A 6746-nucleotide genomic window follows, 5' to 3' on the forward strand; every position below is an offset into this window, starting at 1 on the left:
AAGGTGCGTGCTATACTGCTATGCTTTGATTTTGCTTCCGTCGCAGTCTAGCCGCCTCAACTACGCTAGTTGCATAAAATACAGAAACCTCAATACTGAGGGTCAGAGAATGAGAGCACTGTGCGGTAACCTGCTAGGATTGTAAGGTTCATGTTCTTGTCCCACATCATGAAATGTAGACATTAACATCACATGAGAATATCATATAAATGAAAACTTTATTTCATTCAAGTTATCTTTGCGCTTGGGGCAATGACGCAGCTAGTGAGGTAATAACCGAGGCGCGTCAATTGCTGGTTGAAAACTATTTCCAAACCCCCTCTTCGGCCTTGGCTTGACCTTGGTCGACGAGAATTTCTGGAAGGGCTCCCTCTCTTGTGGGCAAAGCCTTACAATTCAAATACAAAATTCTTCTCCGTACTGACTATGCCAAATCAAACCTTAGTAATGTGGTAGTCTGGTAGACTAAGACATGCCAGAGTGGTTATCGGCTTATCATGTTATAATCATGCTGTTTGAATTCTTGGCCTATATAAGTCTTGGAATAAAAATCTCAAAATCAGAACGTCTGACTTTAATTTCCTACAACTTGGAGACTGTCTGCTGTTAATTTGTTATATTGCTCAAAATCAGAATGTCTGACTTTAATTTCCTGCAGCATTAGTAATTCAATTCTTAAGAAGACAGGTTACACATGCATGACGTACGTCTATGAATGCTTTATTGCATGATGTACATCTATGCATGTTTAAATCCTTGCATTCAGTTTTCTTGACCTGATTGACGAGCCTTAAATTCTTAAAATTAATCGAATACCATTACTGAAAATTATGTAGGCGATGTAGATCATACAGTTTAAAATTAGATCAATTAGAAATCAAAAGATTTGACATTTTTTCCATTTAGGTTATTCGAGTACACAACTGCTCATCTGGAAATAACTAAAATATTGTGGCTTCAGAAAAATAAGCAGATTGCTCCCACATAGGAAAAGGAGAAGATACAAGCTAGAATAGCGGTATAAATAAGTGGTCATCATTTTAGTTAAACTCACGCAGCCATGCAGTGAGCACAAAGCGAACTATTCTTTCGCCTTTTACTAAAGAATACCGTGTGCTTGCTGCATTTAGTGGCATACGTTCATTTTTGGAGGGAGTTCCATTAGGAGCTTCCATTAATACATTATCACTTTTCAAGTATCGTGGAATGAATTAACAGTTACGGAGTACCATTTAACTGGGAAAGAATGTTCTTAATTTCGTAGGTTTGGGTAATTGTCATTTTCTATAATTGACAAGTTTGTTAGGGTTATTAATTTCCCAACATTCGTCCAAACCTAACAAACTTCTGTTGGTAAACGGCTGTTGTTAAAAAATAGGCGAGGAAAAAAAATTGTTTTGAGATGATAGGGTTTGCTAGGCTGCTAGCTTCGATACCATGACAAGTTTGTTAGGGTTATTAATTTCCTTGAGTTTGTATTGCACAGGAAGTAGCATTATATACTACAGTATTAGCCACGGGCTTTCCGAGACCTAATATACTAATTACAAGCTTAGTCTATTAAAGCCCAAAATACATAATATATACAAAGCCCTAATACCCCCCTCAAGTTGGAGCATGGAGATCACAAATGCCCAACTTGCGAAGTAAGTACAAGAATTTACGCTTGCCCAATGCCTTCGTGAAGATGTCGGCAGGCTGATTGTCTGTAGATACGTGACTATTGGTAATAATACCCTCTTGAATAGCATCCCGTACATAGTGACAGTCAATCTCAACATGCTTTGTGCGTTCATGAAAGACAGGGTTTTGAGCAATGTGAAGAGCGGACTTAGCCATGGCCCGAGGATGATCAACACCCAAGCAATGAAGTAAGGATTTAAGCCACTTCAACTCCGAAGTAATGGTTGCCATGGCCCGGTACTCAGCCCTCGCAGACGATCGAGAAACGATATGTTGTTTCTTGGTTTTCCAAGATACAGGTGAGCCACCGAGAAATACTAACCAACCAGTGAGAGATTGCCGAGTCAAGGGGCAACTTGCCCAATCAGAATCACACCAACCCGACAAAGTAAGATCACAGTCAGCCCGAAGAAGAATCCCTTGTCCCGGGCACCCTTGTAATAAGATATAAGTGTGTGGATGTGTTAATTCTTTATTGTAAATATTCGATAGTGAGTAGATAATTATTGTGAGAAAATATGATGTGAGTATGTGTGGACTGTTGAGCCTTTGGAAGAGGAAACAAAATATTATATTTAAGAGTGGAGACCATGAGAGAAGAAACATGCATGATACATGTACGTACTATTTTAATGTAGAAGTTTCCTTTATACGGAGGGAGTAGTTTTGATAAACGAAATTATATATAAAAGATAATTCATTTTGTGTTTGGCAAAATATTTTTTTCCATCTGTTTTATTTTTTATATTTTAAAGAAGTTGTGCAAATGCAAGGGTAAAAAGTCATCTAACCAATTTTATGTTATACTTCGTAGATAACATGGACCATTGTTCAATCAAGATTATTTTTTTAATTATCATTAGATTATCTTAGAGCATCATTATTTTAGTAGTTGGGCTAGATCATCAATCAAAATGCATGACAAAAAATCGAGTTTACATTGGTTGATGAATTTATTAAGATTAAATATTAGAATTTACAATCATAAACATTGGTTAAGAATTTGTCGTGTAGTTTTAGAATTTTAGGTGTTTCGCATACTCGCTCCTTCTGGGCTTTTTTATAAAAAAATAAGATGGGATACTATTTTTTTGGTAATTATAAGATGGAATATTAGATGAATTACTATTCCTTCTTTTTTTTCCATGTTTTATAAGTGCTAAGTTTTTTAGATAATGTACTTATCACACAAATTGTTTCTTATGTTTTAACTTTTTTTCGTTTCTATACATACTCTAATTGTTATTGTAAAATCTCAAACATGCATCGCGTGCATAAACACTATTGAGTAAATGACATGATAATAAATAACCCGTACATTAGCACGGGCATAGACTAATTCAAAATTAAACAGAATTAAAGAAAACTTTAAGCTAGTTACGATAGATTGCCCACACAAAAGAAAGAAAGAAAAAAATTGGCGAGAATGGTGAAGATTTTTTGGCCTGATATTGTTAGATAATGATTCAAATTAATATTTATTTTGTTAGAGTTTTTCTAGGAGTCAGTAACTTAGTGGTTTACAAGTCATGGACTAATGGGAATAATGGGCTAAAATTAATGGGATAAGTTTTCTGATTTAGTTAGTTAGTGGGTTATCATGGGATTATGTTTCCCTTAATTTTAGGTTTATTAGTTATCTCTAGCAGTATATAGATATATGATGTACGTGTATTTTGATTCAGAATGCAATGTTATTCGCTTATTTCTTTCACTCTCTTTCACATTAATTTATTCAACATGGTATCTAGAGCTCCAGGTTAGATCCATACCAAAAAAAAGAGAGGGTGAGAGAAAGGAACAAACACAGCAGTTTGTTTCTACCGTGAGAACATACAAAAAAAAAAGTGTGAGTTGTGAGAGTCAAGAAAGCAACGTAGCTCTCTTTTCCATTATTGTGAGAGTTTGTTTGTGAGTGAATTAATTGTGTGGAGTATGGCGATTAATGGTAGTGGTTCTAGTTCTCAGCCCCTAATCCCATTGTTTAAGGGGGAGAATTATCATTTATGGAGTCTCAAGATGAAAACTATGTTCAAGTCTCAAGAGTTGTGGGATATGGTGGAGAACGGGTATACGGAACCGGCAGAGGCACCGGCTGAACCAGATCAAAGCCTACAGGAAAATAGGAAGAGAGATGCAAAGGCTCTGTTCTTTATCCGATCGGCATTGGATGATGAAAATTTCCCACGAATTTCCGCTGCGTCAACATCGAAACAAGCGTGGGAAATCATCAAGCAGGAGTATTTTGTTGATAAGAAGGTAATTGCTGTATAATTACAAACCCTTCGTACACAATTTGAAAGTTTAACAATGACAAAGATAGAATCAATTCAAGATTATTTGTCTAAAGTGTCTTCAATTATTAGTCAAATGAAAATATACGGTGATAATATCTCAAATGAGTCAATTGTGGGCAAGGTGTTAAGGAGTTTGAATAGTGATTATAAACATATTGTGACTGCAATTTTAGAGTCTAAGGACATATCAACTTACACATTTAATGAATTGATGAGTTCATTAATGGCTCATGAGGAGAGAATGGATAAGTCTACGGAAGAAAACGTCGAGGAGAAAGCCTTTCAAGTTACGGGGCAACTGTCGGGTGATTGGTATTATGGTGAAGGTCGTGGTCGCGGTATGAGTAGTCGTGGTTGTGGTCGTGATGGAGGTGGTCGTGGTCGATTCGAAGGACAACGTCAATCCATGAGTAGCGTTCAATGCTACTATTGCAAAAGGTAGGGTCACAAAGAAGATAGGTATTGGGATAAGCAACGTGTTGAGAAAGAGCAAACCAATTACTAAGCAAGTAAGGATAATATTAATTTCCACAAAACAGAATACAACCTAGGCTAACTCAAGGGGAACAAACCAACTAGGTTGGACCATTCCTCACAAGAGCAAGCACAACACAACAAAGTTTCAGAGATTCTGAAACCACAAACTATCCTTCCTACTTACATTCTTTGGCATTACAGCCATCACTCTACTCTTAACTGTATGCTTTAAAAGAGTCATTACATTCAAAACAGTAGGAAAAGCTTTATCCCAGAAACTACTATTTCTACTCCTCCAGATCAGGTAGATCAAAGCAACCATGCTAGCATACATAACACTTTTCCTAAATTTGGAACTGTTGCTGTTAGACAGTTGTCTAACTCCTCTCTGTAAGGTAGTAAGGGAGCTTGGAATCCCCAACCAACTCTTCAAATCAGTGAGACATCTGCTACTGTAAGGACACTTGAAGAACAAGTGTTCATGATCTTCAGGGGCTTGACCACAGAGAAGACAATCTGAAGTTGAGCTAACTCCAATTCTTGCCATTTTTGCTGTTGTTTGCAATCTGTGCTGAATTGCCAACCAAGAGATGAACCTATGTTTTGGCACAGTAAGTCTATTCCAGACCATCTTGTCCCAGTGAACCATGGGCTTGGAATCAATGAGCTTATTATACACCAATTTCACAGAATATTTAGGCATATTGCAGAATTCAGTAGCAGTAAACACTTGCTTGATTTGTTCTTTAGTATCACAGATTTTCTTCCAGTACCAACTAGAAGAACTAGTAGGGACAAAATCCCACCAATCCCCATCCTTAACATAAACTGAATTGATCCATTTTATCCAGATGTTATCTTGCTTATTGGCTACAGCCCAAACATACTTCCCCAGATTAGCCACATTCCACACCTCCACATTCCTAAAACCAAGACCACCTTGATTCTTATCACAACAAGTCTGCTCCCAAGCTATGTAACTTGGCTTAGAGCTATATGCCTGTCCACTCCATAAGAAGGATCTACAAATTTTGGTAATCTCTTTTAGAACACTCTTGGGCAAAATATAAATCTGGGACCAATACATATGGATACTAAGCAAAACAGCATTAATCAATTGCATCCTAGCTGTATAAGAGAGGTTCCTAGAGCTCCATACTTTGATTCTAGCAGTCATTTTATCCACCAACATCTCACACTGAGCTGCTGTAATTTTCTTTGAACAAATTGGAACTCCCAAATACCTAAAAGGTAAAGCACTTCTAGTAAAACCAGAAGCAGCAATCACTCTAGTTACATCAGATTCAGTCATACCATGACAATAAACAGAGGATTTTTTAATATTAGCAGACAAACCAGAGGTTATGGAGAACAATTTGAAAGCTTGCAACAGAAGATAAATGGAAGGGAAGTCACCTTTGCTACACAGGATCAGATCATCAGCAAAACACAAGTGAGTGAGCTTAATATCTCTGCACCTTGGGTGAAACTGAAACTGAGGGAGAGCACTCATTTTCTGAAGAATTCTTGATAAATATTCCATACAGATGACAAATAACAAGGGAGACATGGGATCACCTTGTCTCAACCCTCTTTTGGATTTGAAAAACCCTTGCATTGAGCCATTAACCATCAAAGAAAACATGGGAGTAGTAACACACTCCATAACAATCTGCACAAAGGAATTAGGGAAACCCAACTGCTCAAGCATAGATTTCAGAAACCCCCAATCCACTGTATCATATGCCTTCTGTAAATCTATTTTCATTAAACAGCTAGGCTTTACTGATTTCCTACCATACTGCTTAACCAAATCTTGGATCACCATGATATTGTGAACAATGTACCTCCCATGAACAAAACCACCCTGATTCTCCTGGATAAGATCAGGCAAGATCTGTCTCATTCTCCCACACAATACCTTGGTAACACATTTATATAAGGTATTACAGCAAGATATAGGTCTGTATTCACTCACATTTTTTGGGCATTTAGTTTTGGGAATAAGGGTAATTACAGTATGATTCAGCTCCTTCAACAATTTGCCACTCTGCAGAACATCTAACACAGCAGCAATCACATCATCCCCCACTATGTGCCAAGCATCTCTGTAAAAGAAGGATCCAAATCCATCTGGCCCTGGTGCTTTCACACCTGGAATAGACCATAAAGCATTCTTCACCTCTTCTCTAGTGTAAGGAGCATTTAGAATAGCTCTGTGAGCATCAGTAACCAGTGGACCTGTTTGAACTATATGAGAAAGAACTTCAGCTTTTTGAGTACTATTAC

General features: G+C 37.3%; 2 non-coding genes across 2 annotated transcripts; both read left to right on the top strand.

Annotated features, from left to right (window-relative positions):
* Positions 1 to 234: 234 nt before the first annotated feature.
* LOC130466375 (U4 spliceosomal RNA) lies at positions 235 to 389 on the top strand. The gene has a single exon (XR_008926608.1). It is a non-coding gene; the product is annotated as a U4 spliceosomal RNA (small nuclear RNA).
* A 667-nt stretch (positions 390 to 1056) lies between these two features.
* LOC130466403 (U5 spliceosomal RNA) lies at positions 1057 to 1171 on the top strand. The gene has a single exon (XR_008926637.1). It is a non-coding gene; the product is annotated as a U5 spliceosomal RNA (small nuclear RNA).
* The last annotated feature ends 5575 nt before the right edge of the window (positions 1172 to 6746 follow it).

Source organism: Spinacia oleracea, chromosome 1 (assembly GCF_020520425.1).
Source record: "Spinacia oleracea cultivar Varoflay chromosome 1, BTI_SOV_V1, whole genome shotgun sequence".
In the NCBI taxonomy this organism is placed as follows: Eukaryota; Viridiplantae; Streptophyta; class Magnoliopsida; order Caryophyllales; family Amaranthaceae; genus Spinacia; species Spinacia oleracea.